This window comes from Myodes glareolus, chromosome 16 (assembly GCF_982192425.1).
Source record: "Myodes glareolus chromosome 16, mMyoGla1.1, whole genome shotgun sequence".
Lineage (NCBI taxonomy): Eukaryota > Metazoa > Chordata > Mammalia > Rodentia > Cricetidae > Myodes > Myodes glareolus.
In genome coordinates, this window is record NC_142041.1 from 69,243,248 (window position 1) to 69,266,550 (window position 23,303).

The following is a 23,303-nucleotide window of genomic DNA, read 5'->3' on the forward strand; positions in this document are numbered from 1 at the left end:
GGGTGCTGCTGTAGGGGAAGACCAGGGTGCCGCTGTAGGGGAAGACCAGGGTGCTGTTGTAGGAAAGACCAGGGTGCTGCTGTAGGAGAAGACAAAGGTGCTGATGATGCTGTAGGGGAAGATCAGGGTGCTGCTGTCGGGGAAGACCAGGGTGCTGCTGTAGGGAAGACCAGGGTGCTGCTGCTGCTCTAGGGAAGACCAGGGTGCTGCTGCTGCTGCTGAACTACACAGTGGGGCTGCAGCTTCTGCTCAGGACACTTTCAGTGGAAGAAGATGTTTGTACCAGTTTTGCTGTTGTACTTCAGGCTGCAGAAGCCATGGCCTCTTTGCACGGTAAATGCCTGTGGGAGGCACAGAAGGTCTTTGCTAACAGATAAGCACCAGGGAAACCAGGAATGTTAAACCCACAGGGTTGTCTCCGTAAAGGGAGAGAAAGTATAACCTCTTTTTTTTTTTGTCCAGAAGGCTGGGAACAGAGGTGGTTAATAGTTTAGAGCACACCAGATTCTCCCCCATTCCCTCACATGAGCTGGTTTTTCTCAGTTTATCTATAGGACCTATTTTTATAGGTCCTATAAAATGTTATAGGTCCTAAGGATGTCATGTTACTTTACAAAGAGTTTTGAGTTTTGACTACAAAGTCGTTATATCTTAAGCATTATTATGCACACGAGATTGAGTTAATTATTACTAAAATTTTTCACCAAATTGTGCTATGTCTAAAATAAACTTCAGGTCATACTCCTAAAGTTCGAACCAATACGCTCTACTGAGCTGTGTTGATCCAGACTGCCTCCTTATCCCCTAGAGGCCAACACTCTGCACTCTGTGGTGTTTGCAGAAACCTCAGAAGTATCCTGTTAAGATGAGGAAAGTATTAAAAGTGTGTATGAATGTCTAGGACAAAGTGTTGCACATCCATGCTTCACACTATCTATGTGTGTCCACTGGGCGTCCTGGAGCGTCCCCTGTAAAGAGAAGGCCTGTTACGCTTACATTCTGTAGGCGAGACAGATGATCTGAGCTCAGGGAGGCAGTTCTTCTGATCATCTTGGTTGGGATCACTCAGGTAACATAGAGGTGGCTCTATGGATTCTTGCCAGGGTAGTTCATTTCAGCTCTATATGATTGTTCTTCTGCTAGCATGTCAGCCCGGGCTATATCTCATGGCTCAGCATCCCCAGCTGGAGGGGAGGGAATCCCCATGGCTTTCTGAGCCAAAGATTAAGATCCTCAGTTGTCACTGACAACAATAGTCAAAGCTACTCGCAAGATCTGACAAGTGTGAAATAGACTTCATCTCTTCATAATAGGAGCTGCCGACAACTTGTGGTCACCTTTAATCTGCTGCGCATACTTCTGCAGATGGGATTCCTTCCAAGGTCTTAGACGTCAGAGGGTGCACTTACCAGGATTTAGGTACTTCAGATTCTGAACTCTGTTCTTTCAGTTCTACAGCACTGTACTCGATGGTGTTTCATATACGTATGAGTTCTTCAAGGTACTTATGGCTGAGTTGTACCCCCACAACTCCTCTCTCCTCATATGTTGAAGCCCGTCTTAGGGTTTTATTGCTGTGAAGAGATGCCATGACCATCTTAAAAAAACACTGCCAATTAAGAAAACACTTAATTGGGGCTGACTTACAGTTTCAGAGGTGTAGTCCATCACTGTCATGGTAAGAAGCATGGAGGCAGACATGGTGCTGGAGAAGGAGCTGGGGGTTCTACCTCTTGTTCTGCCGGCAGCAGAAGACTGTGTGCCACACTGGGCATACCTTGAGCATACGAGACATCAAAGTCTGCTTCCACAGTGACACACTTCCTCAAAAACGGCCACACCTACTCCAACAAGGCCACCCCTCCTTATAATGCCACTCTCTATGGGCCAAGCCCTCAAGCACATGAGTCTATGAAGTCATTTCTATTCAAACTGCACTAACCCCAATAACCCCAGAAAGTGACTGCATTTGACCATTAGGTCTTTGAAGAGATAACTAAGAGACATGCACTGTTTGGTTAGGAAGGGCTCCAATCCAAGTATTGGGTCCTTGTCAGAAGAGTGTGGGACATAGACAACGTCCACAGGGAAGTACATGTAAAGAAAAAGGGACAAGAGGACACTGTATCTGTTACCCAGCTCTGCAAACATCTTGGTCTTAGATTTCAAGCTTCTTGAATTGTGGGAAACAATTTTTTTTGGGGGGGGGAGAAAGAAAAAGTTTTCTGTTTCTTTACCTTGAAAATATTTTTTTTTATAACTGGGCAGGGGAACCGAGGCTCTTGCATAGCAGGTAAGAAAGACACTCAGTTTGATGCAGCCTCTAAAGAAAGGAAAAACAATGAAGCGAGTCAGAATGCCACTGAGAGACGGACATCAAAGTCTTGAATCTTCTGTTTTCTGTAGGTTGGAAAAAGAGGCATTACATCTTAGTTTGTTTCCTTTGAGTACAATTTAGACAGTTATAAACTCCAACTCACAGGGCTGGGGTGACTAAAAAGAAAACGGTTGACTCAGACACTTTTTGTGTGGCAAACGGTCAAAGTTTTTTTTATTATTATTATTTATTTTTTTAAAAATATTTATTTATTTATTTATTATGTATACAATATTCTGCAGGCCAGAAGAAGGCACCTCATTACAGATGGTTGTCAGCCACCATGTGATTGCCGGGAATTGAACTCAGGACCTCTGGAAGAGCAGGCAATGCTCTTAACCACTGAGCCATCTCTACAGCCCCCCCCTTTTTTATTTTTTTTAAATTAATTTAAAAAAATTTCCACTTCCGCCCCTCCTCCCAATACCCTCCCACTCCCCCCACTCCCTTTCCTCCTCCCTCTCCAGTCCTAAGAGCAGTCAGGGTTTCCTGCCCTGTGGGAAGTTCAAGTTCCTTCCCCTTCCCTCCAGGTCTAGGAAGGTGAGCTTCCAAACAGACTAGGATCCCAAAAAGCCAGTACATGCAGAGGAAACAAGACCCAGTGCCATTATCAATGGCTTCTCAGACTCTCCCCGTGTCAGCCACATTCAGAGAATCCGGTTTGATCACATGCTCGTTCAGTCCCAGTCCAGCCGACCTTGGTGAGCTCTCATTCGATCAGTCCCCTTGTATCAGTGGGTGAACGCACCACTCGCGGTCCTGACTTCCTTGTTCATGTTCTCCCTCCTTCTGCTCCTCATTTGGACCTCGGGGGCTCAGTCTAGTGCTCCAATGTGGGTCTCTGTCTCTATCTCCATCCTTTGCCAGATGAAGGTTCTATGGTGATATCAAAATATTCGTCAGTATGGTTATGGGCCAAGGCCAGTTCAGGCACCCTATCCTCTGCTGCCTAGGGAACAATCTGGGGACCTCTCCTTGGGCCTGGGAACTGCTCCAGAATCAAGTCTCTTGCAAACCCTAAAATGGCTCCCTTAGTTGAGATATATACTTCCCTGCTCCCATATCAATCCTTCCTCCCTCCCCTGGGATCCCATTCCCCCAAGCTTTCCCCAATCCTCCACTACTCCCTTCTCTCTAACCATCTCCCCATCCTTCCACACCGCCCTCCCCCCCCCCCGCCCCGTGCACCCAAGGTTGTCTGGCAATCTTGTCTACTTCCAATATCCAGGAGGATTACTATATGATTTTCTTCAGGTTCACCTTCTTATTTAGCTTCTCTAGGATCATGAATTATAGGCTCAAAGACCTTTAATTATGGCTAGAATCCACTTATGAGTGAGTACATACCATATTCCTCTTTCTGGGTCTGGCTTACCTCACTCAGTAAAGCGTTTTCTATTTCCATCCATTTGCATGCAAAATTCAAGATGTCATTGTTTTTTCCGCTGAGTAAAACTCTAATGTGTATATGTTCCACACCTTTTTTAACCATTCTTCTATTGAGGGGCACCTAGGTTGTTTCCAGGTTCTGGCTATTACAAATAGTGCTGCTATGAACATAGTTGAACAAATGCTTTTGTAGTATGATAGGGCATCTCTTGGGTATATTCCCAAGAGTGGAATTGCTGGGTCCTGAGGGAGGTTGACTCCCAGTTTCCTGAGAAACCACTACACTGATTTCCACAGTGGCTGCACAAGTTTGCATTCCCATCAACAACGGATGAGTGTTCCCCTCATTCCACATTCTCTCCAGCATAGGCTATCATTGGTGTTTTTGAGTTTAGCTATTCTGACAGGTGTAAGATGATATCTCAAAGTGGTTTTGATTTGCATTTCCCTGATCGCTAAGGAGGTTGAGCATGACCTTAAGTGTCTTTTGGCCATTTGAAGTTCATCTGTTGAGAATTCTCTGTTCACATCAGTACCCCCATTTTTAAACTGGGTTAATTAGAGTTTTAGTGTCTAGTTTCTTGAGTTCTTTGTATATTTTGGAGATCAGACCTTTGTCTGATGAGGGATTGGTGAAGATCTTCTCCCAGTCAGAAGGTAGCCTTTTTGTCTTACTGACAGTGTCCTTTGCTTTACAGAAGCTTCTCAGTTTCAGGAAGTCCCATTTATTCATTGATTCTCTTATTGTCTGTACTACTGGGGTTCTACATAGGAAGTGGTCTCCTGTGCCTATGTCTTGTAGACTACTTCCCACTTTCTCTTCTATCAGGTTCAAAGTGGTCAGATTAATGTTGAGGCCTTTAATCCATTTGGACTTGAGTTTTGTGCATGGTGATAGATATGGGTCTACTTTCATTCTCCTACAGGTTGACATCCAGTTATGCCAGCACCATTTGTTAAAGATGCTATCCTTCTTCCAGTGTATACCTTTAGCTCCCTTGTCGAAAATCAGGTGTTCATAGGTTTGTGGGTTAATATCCGGGTCTTCTATTCGATTCCATAGGTCGACTTCTCTGTTCTTATGCCAATACCAAGCTGTTTTCAATACTGTCGCTCTGTAATAGAGTTTGAAGTCAGGGATGGTTATACCTCCAGAAGTTCCTTTATTATATAAGATTGTTTTGGCTATCCTGGGTTTTTTTCCATATAAAGTTGATTATTGTTCTCTCAAGGTCTGTGAAGAATTTTGATGGGGATTGCATTGAATCTATAGATTATTTTTGGTAGAATTGCCATTTTAACTATGTTGATCCTCCCAATCTAAGAGCAAGGGAGATCTTTCCATTTTCTAGTATCCGCCTCAATTTCTTTCTTCAAAGACTTAAAGTTCTTGTCAAATAGGTCTTTCACTTCCTTGGTTAGAGTTATCCCAAGATATTTTATGCTATTTGTGGCTATCGTGAAAGGTGAAGTTTCTCTGATTTCCCTCTCTGCTTTTTTATACTTTGTGTATAGGAGGGCAACCTATTTTTTTGGAGTTGATCTTGTATCCTGCCACATTACTAAAGGTGTTTATCAGCTGTAGGAGTTCTTTGGTAGAGTTTTTGGGGTCGCTTATGTACACTATCATATCATCCGCAAATAATGAGAGTTTAACTTCTTCCTTTCCAATTCGAATCCCCTTGATCCCCTTATGTTGTCTTATTGCTATTGCTAGAACTTCAAGCACTATATTGAAGAGGTATGGGGAGAGTGGATAGCCTTGTCATGTTCCTGATTTTAGTGATTTTAGTTCTAAAAGTTTTTCTTTTACATAAGTGGGTGCTTTCATATTAGGGGCATAGATATTCAGGATTGAGACTTCCTCCTGATGAATTGTTCCTGTTATGAGTATAAAATGTCCGTCTCCATCTCTTCTGATTGATTTTAGTTTGAAGTCAATTTTGTTGGAAATTAGAATGACCACACCTGCTTGTTTCTTAGGTCCATTTGCTTGAAAAACCTTTTCCCAACCCTTTACTCTGAGTAGATGTCTGTCTTTGTGGTTGAGGTGTGTTTCTTGTAAAGACCAGAATGTTGGATCCTGTTTTCATATCCAATCTCTTAGTCTGTTCCTTTTTATAGGTGAATTGAGTCCATTAGTATTAAGTGATATTAATGACCAGTGATTGTTGACTCCGGTTATTTATTTATTTATTCATTCATTTATGTGTAGTAGAGTTTGTGTTTTCCCTTCTTTGAGTTGTGCTTGTAAAGGGTCGCTAGATGTCTGAGTTATTATAGGCAGTGTTGGCAATGTTAGATTCCTTGGGTTGTGATTTTCCTTCTATTACTTTCTGTAAGGCTGGATTTGTGGCTGCAAATTGTTTAAATTTGTTTTTATCCTGGAATATTTTGTTTTCTCCATTGATAGTGAACAATAGCTTGGCTGAGTATAGTCGTCTGGGTTTGCATCCATGGTCTCTTAGTTTCTGCAGTACCTCTATCCAGGACTTTCTGGCTTTCATGGTTTCCATAGAGCAGTCCGGTGTAAGTCTGATTGGTTTACCTTTATAAGTTACTTGACCTTTTTCCTTTGCAGCTCTTAATATTCTTTCTTTAATCTGTATGTTTTGTGTTTTGATTATTATATGGCAAGGGGATTTTTTTTTTGATCCAGTCTATTCGGTTTTCTGTATGCTTCTTGCACCTTCATAGGAATATCGTTGTTTAGGTTGGGAAAGTTTTCTTCTATAATTTTGTTGAATATATTTTCTGGGCCTTTGATCCACAATTCTTCTCCTTCTTCTATCCCTATTATTCTTAGATTTGGGTTTTTTTAGTGTGTCCCAGATTTCTTGAATGTTTTGTGATGAGAATTTGTTGGATTTGCTGTTTTCTTTGATCAGAGCTTTTATTTTCTCTATGGCATCTTCAGAATCTGAGATTCCTTCTTCTATCTCTTGTATTCTATTGGTTATGCTTGATTCTGTAGTCTCTGTTCCTTTACCTAGATTTTCCATATCCAGCCTGCCCTTGGTTTGTGTTTTCTTCATTGCCTCCATTTCAGTTTTCAATTCCCTGAACTGTTTCCATTACCTGTTTGATTGTTTTTTCTTGGTTTCCCAGGGTATCATTTACGGATTTACTCATTTCTTCAAATTTTTTGTTATATTTCTCATCCATTTCTTTACTCATTTCTTCAAACTTTTTGTTATACTTCTCATCCAATTCTTTAAGGGAGTTACTCATATCCTGTTTAAGGGACTCTATTGCTTTCATAATGGCACTTTTTCCCACTTCTTCTGGATTAAGTTGTTCAAGTCCCTCTGTTGTAGGGTTGTTGAGATCTGGTGTTTTCATGTTGTTTTTCAGATTGTTGAAGGAATTCTTGCCTTGGCATCTGCCCATCTCTTCCTTCAAATGCTTTCTATTGGATCTTCTGATACCGGATCAGGTTCCCTTGTTGGGCAGGAACCTCACTGACAGAAGGCCTACCTTTCCGCAGGCAGGCTATTGAAACACAGGAACTCCCTCCTGCTGGGTTGCACTTACAGCCCAGTCCCAGCGCACAAGGCAGCTGAGTTGGGGGATTTTATTGCCCCAGGGTGAAGGGAGGAATAAAGGAAAGGGTACCTGGATGAAATCTGGGGATTGGGTAGGAGGCGAGAGAGCTTAGCAGGGTGGAGCAGCCCCTGCAGAGTGACCAGGGAGTCAAGGGGGTCAGGGAATGTCTGAACTTCTTCTTGCCGGGCTTCTGCCGCGGGTCAGGAGCAAACTCACCCCTCCGATGGATGTCCGCTAGAGCAGACCAGGCTATCCTTGAACTCACAGAGATCCACTTCAACAGTCAAAGTTTTGAGTGGAACCAGCACTTAGCCCCCGATTCCTTAAGGGTCTATAGGAGAGACTGAAGTCCATTCAAACAAAACTGCTGTTTCATGATTTTTGTAATGTTTTATTCTGTACAAAATTTAAAACTTCGTCCTTGGGATAAAACATATATTGTAGGGACCAGGAATCCAAAATATACTTCCAAGGTCAACTCCAACTGAAGAACTCAGGATGTCTCTTATGTCCTTGTCTAGCAGACCCACTCACACAAGACAGCACTAACGAGAACATAAGTGATATAGAGGAAGCGGTATGCAAGTGCTGGGGCGCTGTCATTGAAAACCAGCCGTGAAAACTGCTCCTCACAGGTAGAAGAGGGGGAAAGCAGTTTGCTATTGGATAACTTTAAGCCACAGAGTGAGGTGCATTCCAGGTGACCTGCTGAAGAGCCGAAAACAGGAGGGAAGCTCAGCCTGCATTTCTCTCTGACCTACAGCTCTTGTGTGGGTAGGAGGATTTAGCTGTCCTACTAATCACACAGGTGATCGGGAACTCACCTCATGGTGGAGGAACCACCTGTGTTTGCTCAAGGAAAAATCAGTTTATTTCTCTGTGACATGTTTGCGACTTGGAAATAATAAGTCAGCAACTGAAATTAGGCTTCTAACACGTTTGGTCTGGGGCAGCAGTTCTCAGTATGTAGGACTCCACCCTCCAGGGGCTGTGTATCGGATATCCACAGCACGATCCATAACGTTAGCAGTATTGCAGCTATGAAGTAGCAGTGCGAATAATTCTACGGTTGGGGTCACTACAACATGAGGAACTGTGTTAAAGGATCAAAGCATGAGGAAGGTTGAGCACCACTGTTCTAGGGCACAGAGGCTCCATTCTTCTTGATGATTGTCCTTGCGAGTTGGTCTGTAGGTCACCAAAGAAGAATTGTTCTTCTTTATTTCTGTATATGTCCAGAATTAAGTGAATACAAATTAAGGTTGTAAGGACTTAGCAGTACACCCACCAGAGTGACGAGAATTTAAAGTAAGTGACACCTCCAAGTTCTGACATGGTGCAGAGCGTTGCGTGTCTGCCACAATCTCCTGGAGAAATTATTCGACCTACTTGTACAGCATGATAATTACATTCCTAGGCAACTATCCAGCTGGAATGCCTCTTTCATCAGAAGATAGTCAAGCATGCTCAGGGTAGCAGCAATTGTAAAAACCTCCAACTAGAAGTACTTCAAGACAGCAGAGTTGAATAAACTGTCAAATTGTGGTGCATATACAGTAGACTATCAGAGCAAAGAAGGAACACCTCTGTACTTGGGAGTCAGGTGAATCCCACGTGCATAATGTTGATCTATACAAACCATTTGCAAAATGAATCATAGTATATAACTCCATTTGTGTAAAAGTTCAAATACAGGAAAAGTAAATTAGCTAAGTAAAAAAAAAAGTGTGTCTTACAAGAAATCATGAAACTAAACAGGGGGGTTATGAGTTTTGTGCTAATATTTGGGGCCACCTAGTAAGAATATGCCTCATAAATAAATAAATAAATAGTTAGAAACATTGGTAGTGGAGGGACTGCCAGGAAGCACATGTAAAAGAGGATGATGCAGGAGGAATCTGAGTTTGATGTAAGAAAATTACAATTTTGTGGAACTGAAGAGATTGCTTAGTTTGTAAGGTACTTGCTGAGCAAACATGAAAACCTGAATTCAATCATATACCATGTAAAATGTGGCAGATACCTCTAATTCCAGTGCAGACTGGGTGGAGACAGGAGGATCTGTGGAGCTGACTGGCTAGCTAGCCTAGCCCATCTGGGAGTACCCTGAAAGACCAAGACTTAAAAAAAAAAGCAGAGACTTCTAGACTCCACATACATGCAAATGTACGTGTACCTGCACACGTGATCACAGACATATGTACAAAATTTGGAGGCAAGGTTGGTAAGAGAGTTCCCTCAGGAAACATGAGAACCTGAGCTTGAGCCCTAGAACCCATATAGAAAAAACCGTGAGGTGTGGTGAGATGTGATTGCTATCTCAGCTCTGGGAAGATGGGGGTGAATGCATCCCTGGGGCCCACGGGCCAACCTGCCTAGCCTACTCGTCAAGTTCCAGACCTTTGGATTTCATGGGCACACACACACACACACACACACACACACACACACACACACACACACGAATGGGAAGAGAGAGAGAGGGAGAGAGAGAGAGAGAGAGAGAGAGAGAGAGAGAGAGAGAGCGCTCAGGGCAGCTGTTACCTTTGAGAGGAGAGAAGAGACATGGGAACATTCAGTTGCTTGGTGTAATTGGTATTGATAAGGTGGGATTTCTTCATGACAATTCAGTAAAATGAACTGAATTATTGCATATTTTTCTGAGTAGAAAATTCAAATACAACATTTATTTTTAAAAAGCATAGCCAATATGTTAAGGCATAAATTAAACATCATATATATATATATATATATATATATATATATCAATTTGGGGGGATATTATTATACAGTGTGATTATGATTCATGAATTTAATTTTAGCACAAATAAACAGAATTCTTCTCACAAAAATCTGAAACAAATTGATTCACATTGACAAGCTTTGTAAACAAGAGCTGCATCCTACAGTTGTTGTTGTGCTGGAGAGCTTACTACCTTCAAACACTTTATTCTAGTACTCAGGAGGAAATCTAGCGCGTGACTGCGAAGTAGGTAAGTTCATCCTACCTTCCCTCTCTGTGTGTGTGTCTGATTCCCTGCAGACTTTTCTTACACTGGGCTGTGCTGGGTTGGCAGCAACCAAGAGCTTTCTCAGGGACTGAACTAAAATTCTTAGGAATGAAAAGTAACAGTTGGACCCAGGTCAGCGTCCAGCACTCACTCAGGCTGCTCACAAGAGCCTGGGACTCCGGCCCCAAGGCCTTCAACACTCTCTTCTGGTGTCTACAGGCAATTGTATATATTGTGTATACCTCCTGTATACACACAATTAAAGCTTTTTTGTTTTGGTTTAGGTGAAACATTAAACCAAGTTTGGTTTAGATGTGTCTCCATATTGGTTTGGCCCCGTGCAGACTCTGTACGCTGTGAACTGTAACTTAACATGATGTGCAAATAAGTTGTAACCTAATCTAAGAGTAAACCTTTGTAACTAAGCAACTGTGTCTCAGCCAATCATCGCAGCTGCCAAAACATGACCATACAGGACAAATGTCAGTTGCAGCCACTCAAGTCTTTCTGTCCTTGCTGCTTTTCTCTGACTGTGAATATAACCTGCACTTTTGGGTGGGGCTGACATCTTGAACATCTTTGGTCTGGGGTGCTGCTTGATTTCAGAATCTCATTTCCTTGTTCAACTACTCTGCTAAGCGCCTCCCCCTTTCTTGCTTTCTTTTCAGCAGCAAACACATTCTGCCGGAGCAAGCTGTCCTCCTCACACCCCACAGCTGCCATGAGGTGGGGCTGTATCTTACCTTGGCTTTGCAGTCACCTTTTCAGGTGTCTTGGCTGAGAGTCTCAGAAAACACTCCGTCCACCCTCAAGTGTGGAAGAAGGTCAGGAAAACGAAAAGAAGCAGAATATACTGAAACCGAGTTGGCAGCTGGAATATTAACAAGAAGCCAACTCACCCATGTTAGAGATCTAGCTGCTGCAGGAGTTCGGTCGTAGAACCTGGCAGCACGAGAGCCAGTGCAGAGCCATCTGGTCTTTGGGATTGTTCCTGGACAGACCAAGAGCTTTGCTTGCTAAGAATCAGGTCTCCGGAGGAAGCCTGATGGTTTGTGAGTTGGGATTTTCTGCCCGCGCCCTGGCTGTACTAAGGGGCATGGAGTGTGAGGGGTCTTTAATTTTTAAATTTTGTTCATGTGTATGTGTGTTTGCCTGCTTGTCTGTATGTGTGCTGTGTACATGCGCACTATGTACAACCAAGTACATGGGAGGCCTGAAGAAGGTGTCAGATTCCCTGGAACTGGAGTTACGGGGGTTGTGAGCTGCCCAGTGTAGGTGCTTGGAATCCAACCCAGGTTCTCTGCAGTAGCAGGAAGTGCTCTTAACTGCTGAGCCATGTCTCCAGTCCCTTGAGGAGAGCTTCCCATTTCAGTTTTTACTGTTGACTAAAGCAGTAAGATTAGGAAATTTCCCCCAAAGATACAGTAGAATCAGGGACTTTCTCAAAGAGCAGTTAGAATGCCATTTTGAGAGAGTTGTCCGATCTCTTAGTGCTAGAACTGGTAAACTCTAGAATGCAGTCCCTCTTGCTGCAGAGATGGATTGGTAGCTGGTTCTCGCCAGCAGCTTAAGTGCTAAGTGTGGTGAGAGTCTGAGGACTCAGCTGCTACCTAACTTATTCATAAACTTGGTTTCTGGCTCTACTCCAGGATCAACCACCTACTGTTCCTTTGCCCTGGCAACTCTCCCAGGAGGGCAGCTGTGCTGCTTAGAAGCCAGCCCCACACTTGCTTTCCCAACAGTGGATTGGGCATCTGGGAGGCTACGAGACAATCATCTTATTGACGAGAGGTGGCAGCGAGAGGGCCAGAAGCTGCAGTGAGGCTGTGGGAGTAGTAGGAAAAAGGAAGGTTTTTAAAATATTTTTTAATTTGTTTATATTTATTTAGTGTATGTGTGTGTGAGAGAGAGGGAGACAGGAAGAAGGAGGCAGTGTTTTTATTTAGAGTTTTCATTTCTTTCATTTGAACTTAGTTTTCCCAACATGGTGAAGATTTTGGTGTGATAAGTTTAGAATTTAGCAATAACTAACACTTATAAAGGAATTATTTTGCACCAGGAACACCATGTTTATACAGACTCTCTGACTTAATTCTCAAAATTCTTGTTTTTGGGTGACAAAGCCGAGGCTATAGAAGATTCTGTGGCGTTCTTGAGGCCAGCAGTTTATAACAGAGATCTTACAAAGGGCGTGGTTCTGAGCCTTGAACATCAACTTCTATTTTAAAGATGTATATTTAATTTTAAAAAATTGTTCTTGGTGTTTTCTTTTCTTCCCCCAACATAATACTTTTATTATTTGGGAGTTTCACATAATGCACCCTGATCACATTACTTCCCAGTCCTCTCAGGTCCATGCCTACCCTTGTGACTGTCCCTAAGAAAAAGAGCAGAAAAACAAGACCAAATTGTGTTGCCCATCCCGCCAGTGGAGCATGGTCAGACTCCCAGCGACCAGCCCCTTCCAGAGCACTGCGCTCTTCTCCATCCCTCACCCCCCCAGGAGACATCAGTTGCGGAGAACTACACTTCAGGATTCTTACCATTTTGAAGAGTTCTCTTCAATGGCTTCCTGTCTAGACTGTTTCTTTTGGTGGGGAAGGGCAGAGGGTAGGGGTGTTGTGCCCAGATCATGACCCCCAGAGAGAGAACACCAGAGAGGCCCAGACTGTAATAAGCAAGGTTTAATCAGCAATAATACAAACATGTTTGGAACTCATCTCCATCCCTGTTACAACGAGGTAGAGAGGAGTTGTATCTCCTCTGTGGGGTAAGCTTTTAAAGACATAACAACAAAGAGAATCTTTGAAGATGCTTTGGCATGGGTACAAGGACTTTTGCTCCCTCACATTCTGTTAAGTCAGCTTTTTCCTTGTTTTTAGAGCAAGGCCATTGTTCTTGAGTTAGGCCATCTTTATCAGCCTGTACCAGGTGGCTGGCTGGGCTGAGCTAAGTGACCTTGTGCTCAGAATCTCCTGGGTGGGAGAGGAGAAGGCCACTATCTTCCTGGGAAAACATTCTGCTAGGAAATTTCTTCTTGCCCCTTTGAGAATAAGGGGTGAGGGTCCCACAGGGGGTGTGAGGAAGAGGTTGCCAGAGAAGCCTTCTACGTCTCTCATTCTCAACTGTAATTTCCGTACTCATTGATGCCACTGCAAAAGACAGTTCCTTGCCCCTTTCAGTCAGCAGCAGCATGGATCAGGGACTTCTCCAGCATCAGCATGGACCTCGGACCTCAGCATGGTCTCTGGTGGCAATACAGACAACGCACATAAATATGGCAGCTGGCAGCGGCACAGGACACAGACATCCACATGGCACCCAGCTACACAGGACCACAGACATCAACATGCCCTCAGGTGGATACTCAGGCCCCATGAATCATTACGGCCTCCTGTGACAGATCACAGATATCAGTATAGCCTCCAGAGGTAGCACAGATGATGGATGGACAGGCCATGGACATCAATGTGTCCATCCACATGAACCTCAGGTACCAACACTAGCCTGGAGAGGAAGCATGGGCCACAGACTCCTGCCAATGCTCTAGCTGTAGCATGGAACACAGATATCTTGGCCTCTAGGTGCAGGAAGGTCCCTGGAGGTCTTTTCCAGTTAATGAATCATTCTCCATCTCAGGCGTCCAGTCGTTGCTTAGAGCCAGGGTGATCAGGAGGCTGGGCCGTGTGTTGGAGAGAGTGGGGAGAGCTTGCACAAGCTTCGGGCTGCTGCACACCACCCTGTAAGCCCAACAACACGCTCCCAGTCCACTGCAGCCTTCTTCCACACCTGCGGCTGCCATTGGGTCCCCAGTTCTGCTCCTCTACTGTGCACCCGCTGCTCCTTCCTCCATCTCCCCCACCTCTCCATCACGTATTTGTTCACTGGAGTGACACTGGACGCTGCCATGTGTCTCACAGTAAGTATGCATCTTTGCCCAAACGACTTTACACGACAATACTCGCCGCAATGCGTCATTGCTCTGGTTCACGGTTTCTGGTTCTAAAGCACCATAAATACTGGACCACTGCCTAGACTTGACTCAGGTATCCTGCTGTTGTCCAGAATCAGCGTGATCTTGTAGCTAGGCCGGGCATCTGGGCACATCTCTCTACCCTCAGTGCACCCTCAGTGCAGGTCACCCCAAGACTTACAAGGCATAACCGTTGTGCTTGCAGCTTGTGGGCATCACCACTTCCTGAGCTCTCCTTCTTTGAGCAGAGCAAACAGTGTGGGTGGCCATCACAGTGACTCTATGCTGCAGGTGGAGGACTGGCCCTATATGGCAATGTCTTCTTCTTCGTCCGCTGCAGCTGTGCTCTCCCACATCACCCCTATACACATTGTCTCCACAGCTCCTCAATGGTGACTGCTGGGCTGCCTGCAAGGGTCATAGGGGGCACCATCTCTGCAGCAGGGGTTCCCATCCCTGTAGAGAACCCTACATGGCCATGGCGGGTCCTCAGCCATGACCTGTTGCAGGATACCCGAATGCTTTTGGTATTTTCTAACTCTTCATACATTCAGGTAAAATGCATAAAAGAACCTTAGGGAAAGCTAAACAGCAGTGATCTCTGCTCAGGACTCTCAACAGATGAGGACTTTGTGGTTTAATAATGTGTGAATAGGTTACCTGGAATTATCACTGTTATTGCTATGGACACAATCTAAATTCAATCTTCTTGGCGGGGGAGTGGGTAAATTTAAAATGGTCAGCCTTCATCTTCATGGGAGACTGGGTCTTAAGAAAACAAGATTTTTGTTTTTATTCTCTAAGATCTGTTAAAATGTAAAAAGAAGTAAAATTTGGAAGACTGTCAAAATTGTTATACCCAAATTGATGATAAAAGCATCTCCCATTCGTACACGTGACTGGCTGTCTTCCGACTACACGTTTGGAGGAAGGAAAGACAGGAACTCAGCTGGAGGTACGAGACAGTCTCCACCCATGAACCATTTCAGTTTGGGCGGAGCTGGCCTCAGGGCTGTGCTCATGGGAAACAATTTCACTACAGTAGAGTTGGCTAGAAATTTACTTTTGGCACCTTGCTTCCAATTCAGGATCTTTCAAAATATATGACTATAGCTTTGCTGAAGTGTTTACTGGGTCTAACAGCATCAGCACACTCAACTGTTCTATGTCTTCTAGAGGGAGTGACCAGTGGAAGAAACGGGGAAGAAGGATGGGCAGGGGTAATGGGGTATGTCAGGCCCAACCCCCAGATTTTCAGTATTCTCCGCACCCCACTCTCGCTGTGCTTCCTCCACTCCTGACAGAAATAACTGGGACCGAGAAGTCCTTGACTTAGAAAGAGTCAGGTAGGCATGTTGGTGCCTACCCGAGGAAAGAGGGTGAGACAAGATGATTGTCTTGAGGTCAAGGATAGCTTGGGCTACATAGTGAGTTCCAGGCTATCCTGGGCTACAGAGTGAGACTTTGTTTCAAACACACCACTTAAAAATGTAGTCTGGGGGTCAGACCCAGTGCCCCCAAGATGTTCCCCCCAAACTGTTTAGAGACAGGCAGAATGCTTATGATTTATGGGAGACCCCAGAGTCAGACCACCAGTGCCTTTAGATTCTATATTTATAAATTCAATCAATAACCAAATCATTCACATACACACACACACACACACACACACACACACACACACACACACGGTCATACCAACATGCATATGCACAAAGCATGTGTTGACTGTTGGATTATCATTACTCTCTAAACAAAAGGCAAAACAACTCCTCCCACAGCAATTGCCCCAGATTAGCAGTTACAAACCATCTGGTGAATGCAAATGCACAGGAAGAAGTGTGTGAGTTAGAGACTAATATTCTGTCAATTTGTATTCCACACCTGAACCTTGGGAATCTTGGTGTTATGGGGGTGAAGTGAGGGGTGAACTTGGGACCAGTCCCCCTTATACCAACGACACGTGCAATGGAAAAATACTTAGTTTTTTTTGGCACTTTATTGTGTATGTGTTTGTATGTACAAGCGTGTGTCTACATGTGAAGGTCAAAAGACATGTAGCAGGAGTTGGCTCTCTCTTCTATCACACGGATAACAGGGACGGACTTCAGTTCTTGCTTTTTCCTTTACCTGCTTAGCCATCTTGTTGACCTGAGAAACACTTTTTGTCATCCTTTTATTACAGAAAGAATTGCTTTTCCTCAGACTAGACTGGTACCATCTGTTATTCCTACAAGACTCAGAGACAAACTTGCCTCCACCTGTACCTGCATTGTATGACCTTTGGCTGCTGATGCAAAGAGGAGAAGAGATGGCTGCAAGAAGCAAATTTTCACAGTTGGCAGGAGTGAACAAAGTCACAGAGCATGCGGTTTTTTTTCTTCTCCAAGTTGGGGGGACATGGGGACAAGAAACTAAGAAAGAGTACAGGATCCTTTGATATGCTTTAGCTTCTGAGTGTCCTAGGCTTTAGGGGAAATATGCCCCCAGGGGTGCAAGGGAAATTGCTCTTATCACAGTAGCCCCTGTCTGGGACCGAAAGCTCAGCCTTGTAGAGGTCCAGCTGCTCCTCAGCTGCTTTCGGAATCCACTGGCTACTTCCCATCCTGTTTGTGAGGGAAGCTAATAGGGTCTCTCTGCAGTTCTGCAACCACTGGCAGTGTTTTGAATGGCTTGAGAGCTAGGAAAACAAATCCTTCATCATCTTTTAAATGCAGTCACCTTTTCCAGGAATGTGCTGACATGCCCGCAACCCCCTGCCGTGTCAGACTGTAGAAGTGGTGTGATCATGGTCATGTGGTACGCTGAAGGGAGGATTCTGGACACCAGGGGCTGATCAGCCAGCAAGGCACAGGCTTGTTCCATGGCAGCAGACGGCTGAGAAATGATGTGAAGCAGACGGAGTAGGATCCTGACCATCCTCTTCTCTCTGCTCTGTCTGCCTGTTAGGAAGGACAATCTCTTTGCTGAAGCTGCAGAACTCTAGCTCAGAAAGCACTCCTTGCTAGCCCTGGACACAGGACAGCACACCCCCATAGATAAAATGGAACCTACTGAGCCTTAGGAATAAGAGAATGACTTAAGAGAGAATACAAATTTACTCTGATGTCTAGATCCTCATCTTTCATCCTGTTTTGTGGTAAGGCAAATGTCACAGCAGGGAATGTTTTCTGGTCCTCTACCGTGCATGCTGAAACACCTCCATGTCTTCACAAGCGCCGCCTTTAGTCACTACCTCACTTAGCGGGAAGTATGCCAAGTCACCATAGTTGAAGAGAACAGGGGTGGAGGCTGTAACTGTACCAATGCAGAGGGTATGATGCGTGAGTGTTCTCAAGCTGAAACAGGATGCTGTTCTCACAGACCACTCACTGGCCTTTGCACGTCTGCACAGTGCAAGCCAAGCCGAGTAACCAATGGACGATTCTGTTTCCTCCTCCCTCCCTCCTCTCATTTGACTGGACAGAATCTCATCTTGTAGCTCAGGATGGAATCAAGCTTAACCTCACTCTAGAGTGCTGGGTGTATAGGCAATATGTCCACAGAGCAGAGTATTTCTTATGAATCGTCATCGCCATTTTTTTCAGTTGTAAATTGCTGCTCTGTTAGATTAACAGAAGAGTGCTACATTGTGCATTTAGGCCATGAAAGCCAACGGAAAGCACTTGAAGCTTTGGGGCCAAAGGTGTCAAAACCATATAAAATACTCAACAATGGCTATTGGATTTTCCAGTGATTTCTCTTTTATGGTTAATTTTAGCATATGAATTTATCTCAATTCCAGACAGAATCATAAATGAAAGCCAAAGACAAACCTTCAGATGTTCAAGTCCCCAACAGGGAAGCTCTTCCAATGTTCCCTCTTGGCTTGACCTAAGTTTCTGCTCAGACTGGGAATCCACAGGGCTCCCTAGGGTGAAGAAGTGTGGGGACAGAGAAATGCACACAAAAGGAAATGTGGAGGCTGATGACACAGCCTCATTCTCTGTCTCTCCTCCCCCCTCATTAAATTAGATGCCAGAAAGATGGCTTAGTGGTCACAGTGTTTGCTGTTTTTCCAGAGGACCAAACTGGGCTTTTCAGCACCCGTGTCAGGCAACTTTCAACAGTCTGAAACTCTGACTCCGGGGGACCCAAAACCCTCTTTCGGCCAACACAGTCACCTGCACACATGTGCACACACAAACATGGACACACACACACACACATAAATAAATACTTTTCAAAAACCTAAAGAAATTAAACTGTTCTTTTCTTCAACCCACAAAATCTCCTCCCATATCAATTTATAGATGGCGTCTTAGAAAGATCTGTTTTCAAATCCTCTGTATTCTGAGAATAGGCACTCTGCTCTTTTCTCTAAACAAATGTTTCTAATGATATAGCCTAGTTTTTGGTTTTTCTGCTTGGAAGTACTAAATATTGGGAAATTGTTTACAGGGTGTTACACAGCCTTGGTGAGCACTCTTCTGGCCACAGCCTTTGGTACACACTGTGAACGCAGTTTGTCTTGTGTGCGTTGGGGACAGGAATATTGACACCGCCTGGGGAAACACTGCACACATGAAGTAAGGACCCATGTGCTTTCTCACTCAAGGGATCAGAGGTAAATGCCTAATTAAAAGGCAAAAAGACACAAGGGGAATAAAGCTTGGAGAGTTTCAGAGTTCACTAGAAACTTCTGCAGGATTCAGCCTCCTGTTTTGGTAGGGCAGTTGCTAGCTCATTTTTAAGTGTCTTGCCAAAAGCCATGGTTTGCCATAACTACAAATCATAAAGCAGGAAGAAGTCAGTCAAGTGGAAATGACTATGAAAAAATAAATCATGAATTAGTTTTTTACAAAGTCCAAACAAGGAAGGATGTATTTTGAGCAAAGTTTAATTTATTCATGCTTCAAAAGGCAGCAGAGTATCTGATAACATAAGTGACTCCATAATTGATACCCAGTCACAGACAGCCCAGGACTCAACTCCAGAGTTTCAATTCTTGCTTTGAGGGTTTCTTGGGAAGAGCGTGAAGCCCAGCTGTGTGAGTAAAGGCATTTCTGGGTGTCATTTTGGTGGAAGGGAGTTAGCCAGCTTCCCCTACCTTGTTTCTAGCACTTGCGCGCCTGAACTCACATCCTCTTCTCAGCCGCTGTGCTGACCTCCAGGTCCAGATGCTTCCCTTCAGGGAAGTAAATGTTGGAAGGTCTCAGTCAGTGAGTAGATCCAGAACCCCCGGCATTGCAAGGCTCACTGCCCCTGCAGCCCTGCGGCCCCTGCGGCGGATTCAGAGTCAGGGCATCCAGTGACATGAAAGTAGAACCTCAGGGGTTGCCTAACAGTTTGTGAATGAATGACTGGGGTCTGGTGGTGGTGGTGGGGAGGTTACATGAAAGAGCTTATAGGTTCCACAATCCTATTTTAAGTCCACTTAATTCCCTGCGGCAACCCCGTTCCCCTACACCGACTGCTGAATCTGTGCTCCTTTGGCCACACCCCCACCAGTTTGCTCCACTTGTCTCTGGATTTCTTGAGCATCCCATCATGGCTTCCTGTCACCACTCATGCCAGCTTCTCATTCTGGCGCCTGCTGCCCACACTTCTTTAGTTTCTCTCCTGTGTGTTCCCTTGGTCAGGATTGCTGTCTGTCAGACTGACATTCTGTTCTTTCCCTTGCACTTGTGAGGCTGCTGGGCCGGGCCACCTCCCCATGACCTCTGTCGAGGGAAAGACGCTGCCACATACGAAAGGCATCCTTAATTACATTATACCATTGCTTTTGCTTTTTAAATTGCCAAAGCCATCTTACATTTTTTTAATAAATAATTTTATGTTTGGTCCTTTGGTAAATTTCTACCCCTCCTCCACTTCTCATTACAGATACAAAGTTATTACCAAACAACGATTCAGCTAGCGTTGACTCTGCTCGAACGGGTTTTTCTTCAACTTCCTGGAAGTTGAGGCAGAATTCTCAAGAACTGGAACTTAGGAACTACGTGGACTTTGGACATGGAGAGTCATCCCACTGGGGTTGCTGAAGAGACACGGCTAAGCAAGGAACGGACCGTCTGGGCTGGCCGGTGGTTCTGCTGCTGCGCTTCCTCCCAGGTCTCCTTACCTGCAAGGCTCGCAGCCCAAAGCTCTTCAACCCATCCAGAACTGACAGCCCTGTTTTCTCTCTCTGACAAAAGGCCTGTGGCAGTGGTTCTCCACCGATAGGTCGCGACTTTCTTGAGGGGGTAGAAACCACTGGAAAACATAGATAATTTACATCATGATTTATAACAGTAGCAAAATTATAGTTGTGAAGTAGCAACAAAATAATTCTATGGGGGTCACCACGTGAGGATCCCTATTAAAGGGCCGCAGCCTAAGGAAGGTTGGGAACCACTGGCCTAGAGGGATGTATTGGGAGCTACGAAGTTGTTCGGGGAGAGCTATGGCAGCTAAAACACGTTTTTACTGAATATATTTAATATTTAGCATTTGAAGTGGAAAATTTTCTGCTTATGCTAATATTTATTCTCAACTCTTAAATCCTGCATTCATTTTGCTGACACGTTAGCAGCTAAATTTTTATATTTTTCAGATTACTTTTTAGTCTTTCATTTACAGTTGAATGTCGACTGAATAACAGTCAATAACTGAAATATGAAATACCAAGCTTGTTAAAGTATTGATTTCTAAACGTCAACCCCTTCTTGTGGAGCACAGTTGTACTTTGAAACTTTTTTCAAATTGTATCTTACTTTTCTGTTTCTGAACTTCGTATTAGAAGCCAAAGTAGCAGCATCTGCTCTTTGATAGATTCTTTGACAATTCTGATTCATATCTGCTGTTCTTCAAATTTAAACTTTTAACTTAATTAAAATGCAGTTTGATTTAAATTGTAAATGAACTTTAATTAAATTTAAATTTTGTTTTAAAATTTAGATTAAATTTAAAAACACGTGCTGAAATGTAAATTAAAGTTAACTAGCTATTTGAGGACTTTGTGAGAATAATGTTAAATGTTGTTTAAATTCTGTGGGAAAAGATTTCATTTTTGTTATAATGCATCTTGGAAAATCAAAAGTTAAATATCAAGTGCCAAAGTTTTGAGTGCAAAGGAGTGTATTATGTAGGCATTTCCAGTGAATTTGCTATCTTTAATACCCCAGGGAAGCGGTCTGTCCTGGACTTATCTGCGAAACCCACTCTCCCGTACAGGGCGCGCTTCCCATACCGGACCACAAGTCTGGATCAATATCCTAGGGGTTGAAAACAGACACACGACACACAGAGAGTCTGGATCATTTGCCCAAAGGGTAAATGTCAACTTTATTTAGCACACGTAGGCTTATATACTTGGAGGCAAGAGGACGAGAGCCCCCTCCCACCTGGAAGTGAGAAGAGGGGTGTTGGCCCCTGGTGCCAGCGGCCTGAGCCTCCATGCAGGGGGTATCGAGCTGGGAACCCTGACAGACAGATGGGAGGAGATTTAGGGCACCTGTGAGGACCTTCTTAGCAGGTGAAATTACCATAGCAATGACAGAAACAAGGCTTTGAACTAATTCCCTCCAGCTGACAGAATGAGCAGGGAAAGCTAAGCTGGTTAGTGTAAACAATTCTTGCATCCTGTGCTTTGGCCTCCAGGATCAGGGAAGACAGGGCCCTACAGCGGTCTTGACAGCCAGGCCACCAAGTTCCCATGCTGTGTGTGAAGCACCCGCCCTGGCTCCTACAGGCTGAGATGAAGACAGAGCCTACATGGGGGCAAATCACAGGCGGGTGGAGAAATGACTTGGGCGTCAGTGTGGATGTAGGGGTGGCCCAAGTGATGCGTTAAGCCTAGGAGTCTGCTGGTGGGTAGTGCAGTATACGCTGGTGTCAGCGGTCTGTCGGTGACTACGGCTCTACAGTTGGCATAGTAGGCTGCCTCCTTCTCTGTACTGCTCGGCACTTCTCCCTCCTCCTTGAAATGATTAGACAGAAAATGGGTGGCCTGCCGTCAGTTGCTTTCTGGGATAATGTGTCATCCCTGTCTTGTTATGGAGCAAAGGATGAGCATGTCCTGACTTAACGTCAAGGATGCTTGCTGAGCCCAGCCGAGACATCCAGTGGCAGGCTGTCCTAAGTGCTCTCGGATTGCTTTGACTAGGAGTGATGTCAGTCAATAGGTCAGCTCGACACCTAACAAACCTCTGTGTGAGTTTCTGGATGGATTAAGAAGGGAAGACCCACTGTAACTGTGGACAACACCATTTCCATAAGTTGGAGTCCTGCCTGCAGAAACGACATGACCAGTCTCGTACTCTTGCTGCTGGGCTTCCCTGCCATGATGGACTGCAGTCTCCAACTGGAGTCAAAATCAATCCTTCCTTCCTTCCTTGCCTTTGTCAGTTACTTTGTCCAAGCAGAGAGACAAGTAAGTCACACACTGGGCTCTGTGAGCTTTGGTGTAGGTGCACTGGAATGCCATATTTGTGTGCTGGCATATTATGTCAGCCTTAGCTATGTATTAAAAAACAGCTCTGTCAAATTCCTCCCCTCCCCACTTCCCGACACCTCGTGCAGCTGTCACCACCAGCCTAGACGGATTATGGGGACTTTCCATCCTGCAGTGACCATCTGGGGAGCAACAGGCAGTTGTGTATGCATTCAGTCATGCCCCCCCCCAAACAGGCTACACCCCTGTCCCACCACAGCCTGGAGAAGAACGAATAAGTAAGGGCAAGGAAACTGGGGAGGCTTCCTCTGCTTTTCGCTGACCAGATATTCTGTCAGATTGTTCATCTCTCCAGTCGCTCCTCTCGTGCCCTCTCAGGCTCTCAGGTCAGTGTCTCTTAACAAGAGACATGGAGAGTTTGATGTGTGTACGATTCTATGTGTTTGTGTGTTAGTTTGCATATCTGTGTGTACGTGTGTGTATGCATGTAGAGGCCGGAAGTTGACAAAGTATATCTTTCTAATCTCTCTCCCCCTTGTATGGTGAGCCAGGGTTCCTCACTGAAGCTGGAACTCACCTCTTTCTCTGCACAGA

General features: G+C 44.6%; 1 long non-coding RNA gene across 2 annotated transcripts; it reads left to right on the forward strand.

Annotated features, from left to right (window-relative positions):
- The first annotated feature begins 10,790 nt into the window (after positions 1 to 10,790).
- On the forward strand, positions 10,791 to 21,534 carry LOC125391249 (uncharacterized). Of its 2 annotated transcripts, none has more exons than XR_014997407.2 (3): positions 10,791 to 11,375; positions 16,482 to 17,435; positions 20,162 to 21,534. It is a non-coding gene; the product is annotated as an uncharacterized LOC125391249 (long non-coding RNA). The 2 variants fall into 2 exon arrangements; XR_014997408.2 differs by lacking the exon at positions 20,162 to 21,534 and adding an exon at positions 18,737 to 20,149.
- Positions 21,535 to 23,303: the final 1,769 nt, after the last annotated feature.